Below are 19706 nucleotides of genomic sequence, written 5' to 3' on the forward strand. Positions count from 1 at the left end.
AGTTACCATGGAAACCAGCCTTGGGTGGGGGGGTACATCCCTCAGCTTAACAAGCATCTCAGGGTTAGAGGTTTCCCTTTAGTGAACTAGCAGGTGGAGTGTTAGAACCGGCCGCCGGGGGGGGGGGCGGGGGGGGGACAGGCAAGCTTCTGTGCGTAGGTGCAGGTGGCGCAGGGGCTGGGCAAGCACAGGTGCAGAGAGCAGATCAGCCTTGTCGAGCGGCCTGACCGCGCACGCGCACGCTGCCGCTCAGCTCTCGCCCCGTCCATGCCCAGCTCCCGCTTCCCGCTTCCCGCTCTGAGTCAGGGTTCCCGTCATGGGTTTGGCAGTGGGTTCACTCCATCCTCCAGCCGCCTCATCCCGTGATGAGTCACAAGCTTCTTGTTTATTTAGACACTTGGAGAACCTGGGTTTCTTCCAGGTGGTTTCTTGGGCGGCGGGAGACGTGAGGGAGGAGAGGCTGGGAGAGAAAAGCAGGGTCATTCTGGACAGGGGCTGAGGAAGGAGATGTGAGCGGAGGAAGTACCAGCTGGTGCCCGGCCTGCTTTCCCTCTGTGGGTGCCAGGCCTCCAGGGCCCCCCACCTGCCCGGGGAACAGAGGCTAGAGGCCGGCCTCTTGCTCTGCAACTGAGGAGGGAGTGGCCTGGCTCCTGCCAGAGCTGGAGCGGATGCTGTGCGGAGCCTGACAGGCTCCCTGCCCCGAACCCGGGAAAATAAGAGCCCGCCACCCATCTCACCACCGACACAGCTGAGCGAGCTCAGAATCAAAGCAGCTTTAGAAATGTTCTGCCTTGAGCTGATGTGGCGTTCAGAGAAATCCCAGGAAACAGGAGGTTTTAGTAAATAAAGATGCTGTCCTGAGACTTTGGCGGGCCCTTATCTGAAAGCCGTTGATAAGGATCAGGGAGGAACGGCTGGGTAACAACGATGCTTTCTGTCTTTGCTTCTTCAGGGCATTGGTTAACATTTTTTTAAGAGAAAAGGGAAAGTAGGACATTTTAGCCACCAGAAATGTATGAACTTAGCAAACTTAACTGCTTCTCCAAGGAGCTTAAATCCAGTGATTTACAGAGGCCCAAATGCAACTCTAAAATTTCCTTCTAACCAGACCAGCCGTCCTGCATTTTGAGGCGTTAGGAGTGAAGTTGGCAGGCATTCATTAGCATAATGAATGCTAATTAGTGCTGGCGGCCCTGCTGGAAGGCTTCGTACCAGGTTCCAGGGGAAGCAGCCCAGCCCCGCGTAGGAGCCTCTTTGGAGGAGTGTGGGAACGAGCTCCATAGCCTCGCTTTTCCTTCGGAAACTACAGAAACCAAAACCCAAGTTGCTCGGAACACGGCTTGGCTCAAAGCGTGAGTCTGAGGCCGGTGGAGTCGAGGCCGCTGCTCGCCCGGCAGTGACCCCCGCACAAGAGGCAGGGCTCCAGGCACTGACGAGGCCTGCCGCTGTCCGAGAGGCCAGGGGAACCCTCCCGTCACAGCCTCGGCTTCCCTTTAGCAGTGGGGGAGACAGTGGTTTCAAGGAAAGGGCCTTGTAGGCTGAATTTTACAAAATGTGGTTTCAGCTCAAAGGGAAATGGAGAAAGAAAAAGAAGAGGGGGTGGAGAGGGGCAATGGGGTGGAAAAGTAAGCAGCAAAGAGAGGGCAATAGGTCCGAGTAGGGGAGTGGGGTGTGGAGGACGGAGAGGGGAGAGAGATGCTGTGATCCTCGGGTGGTGCCGGGGAGGGTGGCCCAGTGGCCTTGAGGAGGGGCCTTCGTGGGACCCTGGGCTCAGACTTCACACAGGGAGGGTCTGAAGACCAGACTCAGGCTTGACCCAGGAGTAGGTGGGATGTGAGGAACCCAGAGGGTCCTGGACCAGCCTCGGGTCTCCCCCGGTAGAGAGGACTGGGTGGGGAGCCGGGCTGAGGGCTGACCCTCCGGGTGGCGGGAAGGTGCAAGGGCACGGCTGGCCTGGGCCCAAGTGCTCTGCACCTGTGTCCCCTTAGGATGCGGAGGGAGGTCACGTGCCCTGCTCCCATGGTTGCATGCATTTGCGGAGCCGCAGAGACCCTGCAGCCCATGCCAGGACCCTGGTTCAAAGCCTGGGTCCACACGGGAACCTTTTAGCAATCGTTGAAGTGAAGCTCTGGCAGTGGCCTCGACTGGGCCCAGGAGGGAAGCTGGTGGGGACCTTGCGGCCGGGCTCCAGCACTACCCGTTCCCCTGCCCCGCGCGCTGACCCACCCCTGCACCCCAACTCCTGAGAGGGCTTCTGTCCAGAGAGGGTGCCCATGCGGTGCTCTGTGGGACAGACAGCAGGGGTGCACGGGACAGGGACAGAACATGTAGGGGAGGAAGAAGACAAGTGCGGTGGGTTTTGGTGACTTATTTCTGCTATGCTTGAACTGTTAGTGGGTGATCTGGTGCTTCGGTGTGTGTACACACATCCACATATATGTTTGTACGTGATAATGTATTTGAATTTAAGCTCATTTTAAATTTGGACGATGCCAGAGCGGCTCAGGCTTACACTGCAAACTTGAAAGAAACAAAATCCTCTTCCTGGTGGAAAGATTTAGTCAGTTAGACGAAAATGCTGGTTCTTTTTTTTGAAATGCTGAGGAGATGCATTTCTAGACTTGGGCCTTTTTAATTCTCAATTTTTGAAGTGCTGCAAATTCCTTTTCAGGGACTGACGTTAAGGATATTTAGTCTGTTAAAATTCACAATCCTATTATGATGTTAGAAAACAGACAGAGCATTTAGTCCCCCTCTTAATTTTTGTCTACACCAAACTGGACTCAGAAAATGACAGCATAGCAATTCAGTTAGTCTAAACTGATGCTTTTTAACAATGGAAAAACCTTCAGTTCTTTGTGTTTTTAATTACAGGATGGGTTTGTAAATGCCAAAGTTTCTAAATATATTTTGAAGTTAATTGAATGACTAATTTCTCCAAGAAAGCTTCCAGTCCCCTGGCAGAAAAGAGGCAGAGGGAGGCTGAGGACCTTGGCCATGACCAGTGCTGGTGTCTGGGAACAGCTTTTGTTCTGTCATTGGGGTCTGGTTTCTCTTATAAATGAAGGATTAGTGGGTCACAGAGAGAAAGGGAGGAAGGGTGCCGTACCAGGAGCCCGGTTGTGGTGACTTGGGCGGACACTATTAAGGTTGGTTTTAGCCAAGCTCCATAGAAAGTGGACCCCTGGAGTCAGGGAAAGGGGTGCATGACTCCCTCAAAACTCCTTTCGGAACACCAGCTCTATTCTGCAAATGTGCCCCAAAAACACTCACCCAGCATCATGACACTCTTAGATGGAAAAATAGAGTTCTCACTCCAAAGGACGCCCCTCTCTCTCCTGTGCTATCAGAGGGGGAAGCTGTTTCTGGCTCAGACGAGGGTGCACAGGCCGGGGCCCCCGGTGTGATGGGCAGACAGCCCAGGAGGACTGGGGAGTGTGTGTCTGTCCTGTAACGACTTGGTGACTCTCTGAAAGGACCTCCATTTTCACCAGTGTGACCTTTTGACCACTCGTTGCCCTTCTCCAGATGCTTATCAGGCCCTTACCCTAAAATAACTTGTGATTCCTTAAGGACAAGTATTTCCTGGTTTGTGTCATTGTCAGTCAGCACTCTGTCCAGGCAACTTTAACAACCTTGTGGCTTTTGTCTCTGTAAACCCCTGACTCTTTTTCCTCCCCAGAACACTCTTGGGGATTTAGCCAAATCTGTGTCTCCTGAATTGCAATTCTTAAGACCCCAAATCAAGCCCTCCGTTCTTTGCAGCCCTGACAGTTGTTTGACGCCAGGAAAAGTCACTCACTTCAATGCATTTTTCTACCACATCCTTACACTGTTAGCAAGTTGTATTAAAACGTGTAGACTGGTCTCTGCCATGCTGTGGAGGGGGAGATGAGGGAAGACGGAGATGGGGTAAAACAGGGTCCCCAGCTAAGCCCAGGGTGACAGCAGCGACAGCGTGACTGGGGTGGACAGCTTCCCAGCAGAGCGCGGCTGCATGGCTGGGAAGGTCCAGGCAGCAGGGGCGCTGTGAACGCCGCTGTGAGACCCCTCGGTCACGGTCGGCCAGCTTTAAGGCAGGTTAACTAGGACGGTTAGGGGTAGCCCTTCAAGCAAAAGTGATTCTTCTCTTCAAAATGTTGACAGCAATGGGTTTCTTTTTCTAATCATCTTTCTTACCACTTGAAGCTGGATTTGCAACACCAAAGAATGATTTCAGTTAGAGAAGTGTACAACAAATAATGAGCACATAACTGTTCAGACGTCTGGAACGTGGTGGGAGATCAGGATTCTGGGGCAGGGGGGATCAACGGGAAAGCACGCCGAGGACTCATCAGGTGTTGGAGGCTGTTTGTCTAAAACCATGAAGACTTGTGCTCCCAAAGCTGGTTTTGGAAGTTGGAGTGAAAACCAGCCATGGCTGTTAGAAGCGTGTTTCAGTGACTGGGAGACACTGTGACTTTTCTGCATCACTATGTAAACCAGGAAGCAGAACGCTGATCATCAGGGCTGACACGGTGGTGCTGGACAGTGGCGAGAGCCAATGTCCCCAAGCCCGAAAGCCAGCTCTTCACGGAGGCAGCCACCCACCCTGCAGGACAGGGTGCTCTGTCCACACCAGGAGCGAGCCTGCACCCATGACCCCCAGGGGCCGAGCACGGAAGCATCCTTTGGAACTTTGAGACCATTAATTAATTTTAGTCCTTGCTTGTGTTCTTCACCCCAAGACGCATCTCCAAAGGAAGAAGAGCCTGCCCCGTTCGGCCAAACTGCAGCACAAGTGTGAGAACAGAGCCTTTTGCTTAAGCCGTTCTTAACAATACATTCGCTTCCTTTGGAAATGCCATGTTAATTTTCTAAATAATGTAGTGGTAAATATTATCATTCCCAGAATCTTTAGCCGCATCTGAGATGACTTCTTTAGAAAGAAATGATGAGAAGAATTACTGGATCACGTGGATAAGAAATTCTTGGGGTGTTTACATCTGCTGCCTTAATCTGAACATCTGATACTAGGGATTTCAAGATACCTCAGTTTTCTCTCTGAAACTTCCTGTCGAATCAGTCGTCATCTGTGGCCTCAGAAGGACTCTGGCCAACTCTCTGGTCTCCTTCCTCTGGGACAGTGTGACAGTTGAGATGACCAGCTCCATCACTGCTGTGTGACCTTGGGCTCACTGAAGCCACGCTCTTACCACTTACAAAATGGAGACACAGAGGTCAGCCCCATAGTTTTGTGGGAATTAAACAATGTATACGGAGAACATGGCAGTATGCTAAACTAACATAACAAACCTTAGTCAAACACTAAATATAGAAAAAACACTAACGGCAAAAGTTAACATCAATTCTGAGAGCTAGAGTGTCTTCCCCTTCTGATGACAAAAGGCCAGAGGATCACGAATCCCGGCTGTTGTTTTCCACGTGCACGCCTGGCTCCCAGGAGCAGCTGCCGTGGTGGATGGAAGGCCAAGTGTTGGGGTCAAGAAACTTGGCAAGTGGTCCTTTGAAAAATATCACGAAGGCTTCCTTTATCCATTGAGGAAACATCACCATCAGAGAAGACTATTCATTTTCATGAATAATATTAATTTACTAATGGATTCCCCCCTTGTTCTAGAAAAAAATATGGAGGGCATTTAGAGGAATTCATTCAGGATAAAGAGAATTAAGTAAAAAAAAATCAGGGCATGTGGGCAGTAAATAGAGGGAGAGAAAAAGCAAGTTTAGGGAGAAAACCCAGTGTCACACGGGAACAGCTCTGAGCTCCCCGTGGGCCAAGGCGAAATGGCAGGTGTGTTGGTTTCAGGATCACGGGATCCACCAGCCTCCCTCTCCGGACGCAGAGGCCTGGCGGAATTTCTCACCTGAGAGGGTTCTCATGTAGGCACGTCACTTGGTGACATGGGTGCTGCCTTCTCCCTAGTTTGACAGGAAACACAAAAGCCGTGTCCCAAGGCTCCTCTTCAGATTGTCTCATCGAGGGCAGGGCCGGCACGAGGGTAGAGCGAGGGTCTAGAACGAAGACTGCAAGTCCTTGGGGCCACCGCCCTGGCTTTCCTTGCAGAGAATCACCTGCAGAGCTGGCTGAGGGCAGGTGTCCGTTTAGTATGTCTGGACTGGGGCTCCTAGGTGATGCCCAACTTGTGGCCCAGGGAACACACTTTGAGAAATCAGGGCTTTCGAGGCTCCCTCTATGAATGTGATTTTTCACAACTGAAAATATGATGAAACCTGGATAGCAGAGCACTTGGAGTTAATTTCCTGATGAGAGCAGAATGCTTTCACACCCTGGGCTGCAGTCAAAGGCCGGGCCACACACTTGAATGTGCAGGGCCGATGCTGCCTGCCTGTTGGTGCTGATAGACTGACCAGCACTGGACCTGCAGCCATGGCTGCTGCATTCCCCCCCACCGGGGGGGGGCATGTCCTCAGTCGGCCCCGGCTGGCGCTCCCTGTGCGGACTCTGCAGATGACCTCTCTTAGCAAACATCCAGGGTAATGTGATTTGGCTTTGTCTATTTTATGTTTTGAGATTAAAACAATTATTTTTATTTTTTAAAATTATTAGTTTCATTATTATTAATTAAAATTTTAAATTATTATCTATTAATTTAATTTAATTTTTAAATTTAGCCTACATTTGGATTTGGTCTTCCAAACTTATGAATTCAGGTATATGACCACTGCCCCCCACCCTGTCCCCCAAGAATTACACCTTGGCTGGATCTTTTAATTTTTTTCCCCAATTATTAGGGATTCAGCTCTAAATTCACCAGATTTTCTATCTTGCCAAGTCTTAGTAAACTCATCCATTCCACTTCTATGACAAAAGGACTGACATCTCAAGGGCTGATCAAAAAAATTACAAACTAAGAAAACAAAACTTCTCTTTGTCCAAAATATCTAGTATCTAAGGGCACTTTCTCCAGCCTTTAGATAAGGTTTATTTCTCTAGGAGACTACCTTTTCAGCCAGGAGTGAGTGATAGTGACCTGATATCCACAAAGCCTGGAGCCACAGGAATGACCCTGCCCACCAAGTGAATTACAGCAGCATTTTCCAGACAATTAGAAGACCGAGTGACAGCAAGGGGAGGGGTAAGAATTACGCAGACGCCTGGCTCTGCCTAGACCACGTGCTTCAGGCCATTCAGTGTGGACCCCGTGTGTCTGGCTGCCCTGGTTGGAGCCCCAGGCTGCCCTGAGGAGGGCGTGGGTGGACGTGAAGAAACGCTTCCCTGCAGGGGATCCCGCATCGACAGCAGCAGCTGTGGGCACAGGGAAGACGTCAGGTGCAGCATCAGAACAACCACTGAGCCGAGTTAACCTGCATCCTGGAAGACAAAAGCCTCCTGCCCTTTTGAAATCAGTCCCTATCAAAGGGTCTCTGGCAAGACGCAAGCGGCTGCTCCCGTATTTCCATCCATGTTCTTTGCGTTTTATGGTGACGTGGGCTCAGAAACCTGTGTAGCAGTTCTCTGGAAATCCAGATTTTACAGGAAGCCATCCAATCGGCTTAAGGCTGCCAGATGGATTTGGAAGTTCTTAGACCATTCTCCTTTGACATCACTCACCACACAACCTCACAAGCAACCTACTCCAGTTTTTAAACTGTTATTTAACTGACATGGGACACCTGAAAATAGGTTTTTATCACCATATGGATCATTACACGTGGGGCATTTTGCTGGTTGTCCTGAGTGGCTCTTCTTAGCATCTAGGCACTGGCACACAATTAGGAGAATGTTATTCAGTCAAAACTGACTTTTGGCGATTCCTCCCATCATGTGACTCACGTGGAAAATGGCCTGGTTTCTCTTTATTCAGAATGAAACCTTTGCCTACAGCTCCACCCAGGAGAAATCTTGTGATTCACATTCAGGGTTTGGTCAGGTGGATGCACACACGTGATCAGTGAAGTTCACTCGTTTTTTGTTTTTTTGTTTTTTTACATATATCCACTCTTATTAAAAAAATTTTTTTAACATCTTTATTGGAGCATAATTGCTTTACAATGTTGTGTTAGTTTCTGTTTTATAACAAAGTGAATCAGCTATACGTATACATATGTCCCCATATCCCCTCCCTCTTGCGTCTCCCTCCCACCCACCCCCATCCCACCCCTCTAGGTGGACACAAAGCACCGAGCTGATCTCCCTGTGCTATGCGGCTGCTTCCCACTAGCTATCTATTTTACATTTGGTGGTGTATATATGTCCATGCCACTCTCTCACTTCGTCCCAGCTTACCCTTCCCCCTCCAAGTGTCCTTAAGTCCATTCTCTACATCTGCGTCTTTATTCCTGTCCTGCCCCTAGGTTCTTCAGAACCATTTTTTTTTTTTTTAGATTCCATATATATGTGTTAGCATACGGTATTTGTTTTTCTCTTTCTGACTTACTTCGCTCTGTATGACAGATTCTAGGTCCATCCACCTCACTGCAAATAACTCAATTTCATTTCTTTTTATGGCTGAGTAATATTACATTGTATATACGTGCCACATCTTCTTTATCCATTCATCTGTCGATGGACACTTAGGTTGCTTCCATGTCCTGGCTATTGTAAATAGAGCTGCAATGAACATCGTGGTACATGACTCTTTTTGAATTATGGTTTTCTCAGAGTATATACCCAGTAGTGGGATTGCTGGGTCACATGGTAGTTCTATTTTTAGTTTTTTTAAAGAACCTCTATACTGTTCTCCGTAGTGGCTGTATCAATTTATATTCCCACCAACAGTGCAAGAGGGTTCCCTTTTCTCCACACCCTCTCCAGCATTTATTGTTTGTAGATTTTTTGATGATGCCCATTCTAACTGGTGTGAGATGATATCTCATTGTAGTTTTGATTTGCATTTCTCTAATGATTAGTGATGTAGAGCATCCTTTCATGTGTTGGTTGGCAATCTGTATGTCTTCTTTGGAGAAATGTCTATTTAGGTCTTCTGCCCATTTTTGCATTGGGTTGTTTGCTTTTTTGTTATTGAGTTGCATGAGCTGCTTGTATATTTTGGAGATTAATCCTTTGTCAGTTGCTTCATTTGCAAAATATTTTCTCCCATTCTGAGGGTTGTCTTTTGGTCTTGTTTATGGTTTCCTTTGCTGTGCAAAAGCTTTGCAGTTTCATTAGGTCCCATTTGTTTATTTTTGTTTTTATTTCTATTTCTCTAGGAGGTGGGTCAAAAAGGATCTTGCTGTGATTTATGTCATAGAGTGTTCTGCCTGTGTTTTCCTCTAAGAGTTTGATAGTGTCTGGCCTTACATTTAGGTCTTTAATCCATTTGGAGTTTATTTTTGTGTATGGTGTTAGGGAGTGTTCTAATTTCATTCGTTTACATGTAGCTGTCCAGTTTTCCCAGCACCACTTATTGAAGATGCTGTCTTTTCTCCATTGTATATTCTTGCCTCCTTTATCAAAGATAAGGTGACCATATGTGCATGGGTTTATCTCTGGGCTTTCTATCCTGTTCCATTGATCTATATTTCTGTTTTTGTGCCAGTACCATACTGTCTTGATTACAAGTTCACTCGCTTCTTGAAAAGATGTTGGAAGAACTGGTTTCCCACTGTCTCGACTGACCCAGGAGAATGTCGTCCATCACTTAAATGAAGAAAATTTCCACCCTGGTTTTAGCTTGTCTTTACATATTTAGATAAAATTAAACTGTCTTTTCCACTGGGTTCTGAAAACTTCCTTTCCTTAGAGAAGCAACAAAATCATAGGAGTGTTATTACTTTGCTGGACCTTAAAAAGTGATCAGATGACCCAAGGTTATCAACTCCTTCAAAAGGCAAGCCTCCATCTTCCTCAAATTGCAGTGTTATCAGTGGTTTGCAAGTGAGGGGATACCCAGGCATAGCATTTGCTTAAAAAGAGGTACAGTTGACCCTTGAACAACTTGGAGGTTAGGGGTGCCAGCCGCCCCGCCAGTGCAGTTGAAAATCCACATATAACTTTTGATTTCCCCAAGTTAACTACTAATACCCTACAGTTGACCAGAAGCCTTATCGATAACAGAAACAGTTAATACGTGTTTTGTATGTTTATATATATTATATATGTATCTACAATAGAGGAATCTAGAGAAAAGAAGATGTTACTTAGGAAAGAGAAAATACATTTTTAGTAAAGTACTGTGTTTATCAATACCCTAAGTTTACGTCATCTGTTTACAAGATGAATTGTCTGTCAGTACCTACATCGTCTAATATGACACAAAACACTGTAGATGTTATACATATTACTAACACTAGACATCAAAAATTAAAAGCTAATGTGAAAAAATTCATATTTATTTATAGGTATGACGATTGCATTGATCTGAAGAAGCAGCAATGTGATTGCTTTATGGTTGCCTAGTGTAATCGATCTGATTGCTTCACAGTAGACTAGCCTATATCCTAATGAATGCATCATTATAAAACTTTTATAGCATAGAGTATTACAGTCACATTCATAATACAGTATTGGAAATATTGTTATACTTAAAAAAACCCCACCTCTGATGATAGACTGATATGCAGTATCCCCAGTTAGGAGAGAGGGACGTATTGTACACTGATGTAATTCTTTGAAAGCGTAGTCATAAAATAGTAAGAAAACTAACATTATTAATTTTATCCTAAATATCACTTACCTTGCACCTATATAAGGACAAACTAGTACATATGTATATTTTATGCATTCATAACTTTACTTATTTTATCAATATTTCTAGGCTACGTGTGATTCATCTGCAAGTTTTTTCAAATTGTTGAAAAATCTCTAAAAGTTTTTCCAATCTATTTATTGAAAAAAATCTACGTATAAGTGGACCCGTGTAGTTCAAACCCGTGTTGTTCAAGGGTCAACCGTACTTACTCCTCATGAGCTGTCAAGAGTCAATAGATGCTTTTGTCTCCCTGCTTTTCAATGCAGAGTTGATTGCGGGTTGTTTTAAAAATCCTCCAAACTCACTGGAAGCTAGGAGACTTCTGGAAAACCGCTAATCCTTCCCAGAAGGCCAACAGCCCTCACTGCCATAATCTGGGTGGACGGGGGCAGAGAAGATGCATGCCGTTAGGTGGGGTTCTGTTCTTCCTGTTTTTGCTACATAAAGTGGAGATGAGGCAAGTGGGGAGGAGAGATCAGGAAACGGTCCCTTTCATAACCAGTACATTCCTCTAAACGTCCTTAATGAGTGGTTATCTAACTTGGTTCCAATGATACCTGATTGACAGGACTCTCTTGGTCTCTGAGACAGTCCAGACCACTGCTGTGTAATACGCACTGGGCACATGTGGCCGGCTGGTGAACACTTGGGTGGTCCAGACTGAGATGTGCTGTGAGTATAGAATCCACATGGGATTTCAGAGACTTAATATGAAGAAAACAATGTAAAATATCTCATTAATATTTTTTGATATCGTTGACGTTGTTTAACTGATAACGCTTTGGACTGGGCTGAATAAAATATGTTAAAATTAATTTCATATGTTTTCCTTTGTCACTTTTTTTGTTTTGTTTTGCGGTATGCGGGCCTCTCACTGCTGTGACCTCTCCCGTTGCAGAGCACAGGCTCCGGACGCACAGGTTCAGCGGCCATGGCTCACGGGCCCAGCCGCTCCGCGGCATGTGGGATCTTCCCGGACCTGGGCGCGAACCCGTGTCCCCTGCATCGGCAGGCGGACTCTCAACCACTGCGCCACCAGGGAAGCCCTCCTTTGTCACTTTTTTACAGTGGCTACTAGAAAATTTAATATTACATGTGTGACTCACCTTCTATTTCTATTGGATAGGGCTGGTCTAGACAGTTTGGGTTGAGTCCAAACTGGCCTTCTCTAACCTTCAATCAATTTTGCTTTTGGAAGCAATAAACAAAACTTTTCCACATGAAAGTCCAATATTTGAGGATTCTCATCATCCCCACCCCATCTTTTCTTCTCATGCTGTACAGCCCCTCCTCGAAAACATTCCTTCTACGGCATCTGCTAAAGATTATTTATCCAAAATTTGGAAAATGATTGCTGCTATCTTGCTGAACAATTTCTTTATTAAGCCTAGTTGACTTTCACCGGGCTCTTCCAGGGAATGTAACTTTGATTTTACAGTGCTGTGAAACATCTGGGTCCTTATCAGTTGTGGATCATTACTCAGAGCTTAACCTGTAGAAACTAGAGAATGAGTGATGTTCTTACAACCTTAAAGAGAAACGCAAAAAAATCTGGACCTGTATCTCCTGGAGTTATGGGGACGGTACCCAATGATGCTCTGTCCTCATGCTCCTGCCTTCCAGCTGTTGAGGACACAGCTTCACATTAGTTGTGGTTTGGTTCAGTAAATGCTCCACCTCTTGGAGGGAAGCCTCCCGATCGGCAAGTTGTTGTCCCGAAGCTGGCACACTAGCTGAGCCTTGACTAGGACATGCCACCATTCTATTAGGCTGGGTACTCTCAGGTAAGGATTTAGAATCAATGGAATAGCTTCAAGTCAATGGATCACGTGGTCATGTACCCAGTGTCACATCTTCTTTTGTATATAACAGACTAGGCAGTGTTCTGCAGGATTTTTATCAACATCAGGTATTTTGGATGTTCTTGGAATGTGATGCTAGAGAAGACACTGTCAGCGTGGAGGGCGAACCACACCTGGACTAGACGTCACTTCCAACAAGGAGGCAGCACTGCCCTTTGCTGCACGGTGGAAAGGGCCAAGACAATCAACTTGCCACCGGCTGGTCATTTGCTTTCTTTCAGGAACGGTGCCCTTTGGAGGGTTCAACATCACTTTCTGCTGAGGCCAGGTCAGCCTTGGTGATAGAGACCTCATTCTGCCTAGCTCACGCATCATCTCCATTCCTGCCACCGTGGTGGCCCCGCATAGCGGCCCATTGTGCCAGCAGTAGGGTGACTGAACAGAGCCCGGCTTGCGTCCAAAAGAAAAGTTACCTTGTCACCTTGGTAGCTGAGATTGTCCTCTCTGGTGGGTGCTTTCTGGCGGGCATTAACATTGAAACCCAGGGATCTACCTGCTGTGTGTCTACTCCCTCGAGTTCAACCATCTTTCCCAGATGTCTGTATCTCCAATTTTCCAATCGTGCTCCTTTCAGGACCCTGACAACCAGCCTAGCCATTTGCCACTGTCTTTAAGTCTGTAACGTAGGCTCCTAACTTTGCTCAAAGTGAATGGCCAAAAGCACTGCTCAGAAATTTGCCCACTGGGATTAGTCCCCTCACTGCTTCCTTTATGGTCACCACTAAATGGTCTGTAATACGGCAGCCTTGCATTTTTGGCTTGTATCAACACATCAAGCTGACCTAAACATGAACCAGGCATGGGGTTTTGTCTCTTCCATCCGCTTATCAGAAGACACCTCCCATAAAACCACAGGCATGAGTTGACGGAGAGGAGCTGGTACCATAGAGGCAGGAAGTATCTGAGTCTGGGTTACCTGTTTGTGTAATTTCTCTCTACCTCTTGGACCTGCTATCAAATTTACCATTTTCATTGAACAGCAAAGGACTGCTGTACACCTTTTAATCTGACAGTACCAAGCTATAGCCCATCCACTGAGATGCTAATTTTAACTATTGTGTTTTTCTTTTTGAGAGATTCTAGTTCTTTTTCATATATGCCAGGTATTTTTTGATGTCTCTTCATTCTTCACACTTTCTGTACCTTGATTTCCGTACATATATTTAAGAAATATAATGTAATAAATTTGTTTCATAAACATTTTAGCATAGATGTATACTTGTAATACTTTATTATATGGTTATAATTTTGATAGCTAGTGTAATGTCTTTGAGAATTTAATCCTCTAGTTTTCAGTTTATCCTGATTCTTTCTCCCCTCCCTCCCTTCCTTCCTTCCTATCAGTGGCCAAAAGTAACTCGGGTTCTAGGGCGTCAAGACTGGCAGATGCCCCAAGAACAAATGCAGTTCCAGCACTGGAGTCCAGTTGTTTCTGGCCTTTGAGGATTTGCATGCAAGCTCATGAATGTATATTAAAAAATAATTTTAATACTCTAAACCACAGTTTAGTTGTTCTAGACTTAAAGGTTTTCTCCATTTAGACAAGTATATCGGCAGAAGCAGACGTTAACCCTAGAGTTTAACGTCTAAAATTAATCTGTATCTTTCCTCCTTCTTGAACACTTCAATGATTTAGGATTAACATACTGGGCAATAATAGTTTATAAGTTTGGAGACATTTTGTTTTTAGATGTCTTTATTTTAATAATTCTCAATTAGACGCAGGGAGTATCAAAATCTTCAGGAGACCTTTCCAAATATTACAAATGCATTGATAGTCAATTACGTGCATGGATATATCTCCTAGTTCTACCCACTGCGAGAGCCTATGCTCTGTCTGTCCACTGAGAGAGCATGCAGCAATGACACCCCAGCAGCAAAAAGCACACCTACCCTCAGATCATTGCTTCTGGAAGCATCTCTAAAAGGAACTGGAGAGTTCCACATTTGTGTGCCTTCTGATACAAAACACTGAAGAGAACACAACATCACTTTCGTGGTGTTCATGTCAAAGATGTATATCCCAAATCTAATAATTAAGAAGCTTCAGACAACCCCCAAATGAAGGACATTTTACAAAATAACTGGCCTGCACTCTTCAGGAACACCAATTTCACAAAGCTTGAAAAGCTTATGTAATGAATGTACTGCATATACTAACAGCATGAAGGCAAAAAAACTTTGAGAATTCAGTGCTCTCATTGATTAAATCATCTTATAAAAGTAGCTCTAATATTTATTGCTGACAAGTACATATATGTAAACTATGTACACATATATGTATGTGTATATATATGTTTATAAATATTTCATTTTCTAAGTAAATTTACTTTCTGAAAACAAGGATGCTCTCTTCTGTCACTACAGTAAAATCAACAAAATCAAGAAAATTAATGTTGAAACAAAATTATCTAATCTAAGATTTGGGAAAGCTTCTATAAAGGGCCAGACAATAAATATTTTAGCCTTTGTAGGACATACAATCCGTCACAACTACTCATTTTGCTCTTGTGGGCTGAAAGCAGCCACAGACAGTACACACACAAGTGGGCGTGGCTGTGTGCCAATAAATCTTTATCTACAACAGGCAGCAGCCTGGTTTTGGCCACAGGCTGTAGTTTGCCAGCTCCTGACATAATCTATACTTTATTCAGATTTCATCTACTTTCCAATCATGTGCTTTACGATGTACTTTTATTTGCTATAGCACTGCATTTAGTTGTTGTGCACCTTTAGTTTCCTCTGAACTGGAACAGTTTTTCAAGCTTTCTTTGTTTTGTATCAGAAGACACATGAAAGTGGAAGTCCCTAGTTCCTTTTAGTGGAGATGCTTCTAGAAGCAATGACCTGAGGGCAGGTGTCATTGCTCTACTCTCAGGGGACAGAGCTTAGTCTCTTTCAGTGGACGGAATTAGGAGATATATCTATGTCCCTCTCTATCCATGCATCCATCCACCCACCCGTGCATCCACCCATCTTAAAACCCAGGAGTTTATGCAATATCTCTAGTTCAGTCCAACACCACAGGATTCAGTCTAATGCTTCCTCTTTTCTATAACTGTAACTCCTCCGACAGTGGGCAAACTGGATCCTATTATCTTCAATATACTTATTTGTTCAATCCTAGAATACACACAAAGTAGTTTTAGAACTGCTAACTTTTACTTTTGCAAAAAAGAAACCCACTAACTGGAGTTCAACATGTTTAAAGTTCTTTTGTCTTTAACCTCTGGACATATCTAAATAGCATGTTCGAAACCTACTTGAGTTACGTCCCTTGCCTTCAGGGCAGTTACGTTATTCATTTGAAATACAGACAGGGTCACTCCTCCCCACGCCTCCATCACCATTTATATTATTTCTTCCTTGAATATGTGAAACATTAACATAATTCCAGAAGTCAGAACCGTACAAAAGTGGCCCTAATTCCCCAATTTTTTCTATCCTTTCCATCTCATTCCTTCCCATACCCTGAAAACAAACAATTCCATTATTTTCCTTTCTCTCTCTCTCTCTCTCTCTCTCTCTCTCTCTCTCTCTGTGTGTGTGTGTGTGTGTGTGTGTGTGTGTCCACTGAGGAGCAAATACAGGTATATTTTATTTCCTCTTCTCTTACACAAAAAAATAGCATACTCTGGGCATTTTTATGCACTTTGCTTTATTTTCCTTAACAACATAGCCTGAAAATCCCTCCACATCAGTGACTGTCATCATCCTCTATTACAGATACGTAGCGCTCCCTTACATGGATATACGAACATCTATTCATGTATAAGCAATTAGGTTGTTTCCAAATTCTTTACAGTCAGAAACAATGCTGCAATAAATTAATGCTGCAATAAATAACCTAGTGTATGTCTGTGTATATTTATATTTATATTGTGGGAGTTGAATCTTCAGGGTAAATTCCTGAAGATTAGTTGCTGGGATAAAAAGTAAATGACTGTAGTCCTTAGATATTGCCAAATCCCCCTCTATAAGAACCATTCCAATGCGGATTCCCATCAGCAAAGCACGAGAACCAGTTTCCCCAGAGTTTCACAACAGAATGCAGTTAAAACTCTTAGTTTTTGCCAACTGGATGAGTTAACTCACTGTTTCTAATTTGCATTTCTCTTACCAATAAAGTTGAACATCTATTCATGTTTAAGGGCCACTTTTATAATTTTTTTGTGAATTGTGTTCACGTCCTGTGAATTGTGTATTCATGTCTTTTGTCACTTTTTTCTGCTTTCTTCCAATTCCCTCAATTTACATATTAGGAATATTACTAGTCCTTTCTGTTGTAAATATTTTCTCTCAGTTGTCAGACATCTGTTTGAGTTTATTTTTGGCCATGCAAATGTTTTATTTTTAGGTAGTCAAATTGATCATTCTTTTCTTTAATCTTTTCTTTAATCGGGGAGCCAGAGGCCCTTCCCTTGCCCAGGTTAAAGAGGAATTCATCCATCTTTTCTTCCAGCGCTGGCATCAAGATCTCCGATCTATCTGTACTTTATTCTTATGGACCTTTCTAGTTTTCCAATGGCTAACCAGTTTTCCCAGAACCATTTGGTAAAAAGTGTGCTTTTATCCCAGCGCTCTGCGATGCCACCTTTATCCTATAGTGCATCCCTGCATCTGTCTACTTCTCATCTCTGTTCCATTCCACTGGGCTGCCTGCTACTCATGCCCCAGTGCCTTGCCCTTAGTAACAGAGGCTCTGCGCTGGTTTAATGTCTGATAGGACAGTGATGTCCCCGCCCATGACCGCAGAGGACTCCCAGTTGTCAACTCTTGCTTGATTAGACTTAGTTTTAGATTTCACGATACATTTAGAGTTACATATTCCTGTTGCCTGTTGAACTGATTCCTGTGGTAAGAAGAATGGTCCAAAAGACATCCATATCCTAACCCCTGGAACCTGTGAACATGTTAGGTTACATGGTAAAGAGAAATTAAGAGAGCAGATATAATGAAGTTTGCTAATCAGCCTATTTTAAAATAGATTATCCTGATTTCCAGGTGGGACCAATGTAACCAACCACAGGGATCCTTAAAAGTGGAAGAGGGGGCAGAAAAGAGAACCAGAGAGAGAGTAGTATGGGCTCAGCCCGACGCTGCTGGCTTTGAAGATGCAGGCAGAGGGCCACGAGCCAAGGAATGTAGGCGGCCTCTAGAAGCTGGAAAGGGAAAAGAGACAGACTGTCCCCGACAACCTCCAGAAAGAACGCAGCCCTGCTGACAGCTGATGTCAGCCCATGAGAGTCATCTCAGGTTGCCGAACTACAGAACTGTAAGTGTATATCCCCCTGCTGCTTTAAGCCATCAAGTGTGTGGGAATTTGTTACCGCAGCAACAGGAAACCAATGCAACCTTTTCCACAAAAAATTCTTCTCTGTAATGATGCTTCTCGCCTTAAAGTCTACTTTTTGTAATATTACCTAAGCTGCGCCAGCCTTCTCTTAGTATTTGCATTGACGTATCTCTTCCCAACTTTTAACAGCACAGGAAGACTGAAAGTTAAGCATCTCTCATAAATAGGAGTTTTTTCTTTTAACACTTTAGAAACGCCAGTTCACTGTCTTCTAGTTCACTGTTGCTTCTTTGAAGAGAAAGTCCCCCTCCCCGCACCCCCGTGCTTCTAGTATTTTGCTTTCTGGTTTTCAGTAGTTTTACTACGATGTGTTAGGGTGTGGTTTTGTGTATTTATCCTGTGTGGGGTTTTCTGAATCTGTGGCCTGATTTCTTTTATCAATTTTGGAAAATTCCTGGGCAGTACTTCAAGTATTATTCTCCTTCTTTATCCTCTCTCTCCTTCTTGGGTCCCAATTACTACAGGGTCTGTCTCTGTACTGTGTACCAGTGCCTTCTGTGCTTCAGTCTGAATAGTTTCTAGTACCCTCCAGTTGCAGTTTGACTAATGGTTTACTGCAGTTTATGCTTACAGGTACCTCGCGACCCCGAGCCTTTCGTGTTGACTGAAGCCCAGCACAGCGGACTGAAGAAAACCAAGCTGTACTCAAATGGTTTTCTGGATTTGGCCTGTTGACTTCCTACCCCAAGGAGCCTTAAAGTTTACCAGATGGATAAACAGCAGTGTGGTTTAGCCCTCGCAAGTCCTGTTTTTAGCACTCCAGCCCTGTGAAAATACCCGAGTCCCACGGGTTGCTCGGTTCTTAGCAGTGGCACCAGAATCGGCACACCCCCCAGGAAGAGGCTGCTGCAGATACAACCTCTTCAGGAGCCTCTCTGCTCTCAAACCTCAGCTCCTCATTCTCCAGCTCTCCAATGCCGTCAGACAGATTTGTATTTTATGCATCCCTCTTTCTGTAGTTCTTGGCACATTATGGGTCTGCCTGAAAGTACTTCAGCCAGGAGCAGAAATACACATGTCCTTATCGCCATCTCCACCTCTCTTTTTACGTTATTTATTTAAGGAAACTCGGTTCTTTGTCCTGCTAAATTCCCCTCACTCTAGATTTGGCTGATTGCTCCTTAGTGGGGTGTTTAACTTGTTCATCCGATTCCCACATTTCATGTAAGTGAGCAGGTAAATCTGAAACCTTGATTAGATTCACATGCATTTTGTGGGGGCAGGGCTTGCCTTGACAAGAAAACTTACGGCTGATGCTACGTGTTTACTATGGCTCCGCACCAGGCCCACTGGTGCCACTGTTAGTGACGCTAAGCCTCCACGCACAGGTGGATCACTGCTCTTGATTCCAGGAAAGAGATGGAGAACTGGGAAAAGCAAAATGAAGAAGAAACAGTCCAAGGCCATGCTGCAGACAGGCTGGTCACAATGGGCAACCAAAGCTCAATCTTCTTGGGGTCTTTTCAGGAACCAGGTAGAGCACGTACCCTGGAACTGTCTTCCTAGACAAGGAAGGGAGTGTTTACTCACCATATCACGTGCCCAGCTGCTGAAGAGCTAACTCTCTTCCCCGGTTTGCAAGGGCAGCCCCTGTGGCAGTGTCACGGTAACCCTCACTGGATGTACAGCAAGGTGCTGCCTGCGTGCAGCGGGCAGTCTCGGTGGCAGCCAGAGCACAGGGATGGGCTGATTCTCACTCCGTGGTCTCAGCAGCCACGGATACTCGTTCCCTAGATGCCTTACTTATTTCACTAGGGGCGGCAAAGGACTGCTTTTCTATCTGTATTTTTAGGTGGAATTCTTCCATGAAGAAGTTCCCATCATTGGTCAGCT

General features: G+C 45.0%; 1 protein-coding gene across 1 annotated transcript in view; it reads right to left on the reverse strand.

Annotated features, from left to right (window-relative positions):
- COPS8 (COP9 signalosome subunit 8) overlaps nt 1–19706 on the reverse strand; it is a 40311-nt gene that overhangs the window by 6492 nt on the left and 14113 nt on the right. The window lies entirely within an intron of this gene.

The sequence above is a fragment of the Tursiops truncatus genome, chromosome 7 (genome assembly GCF_011762595.2).
Source record: "Tursiops truncatus isolate mTurTru1 chromosome 7, mTurTru1.mat.Y, whole genome shotgun sequence".
In the NCBI taxonomy this organism is placed as follows: Eukaryota; Metazoa; Chordata; class Mammalia; order Artiodactyla; family Delphinidae; genus Tursiops; species Tursiops truncatus.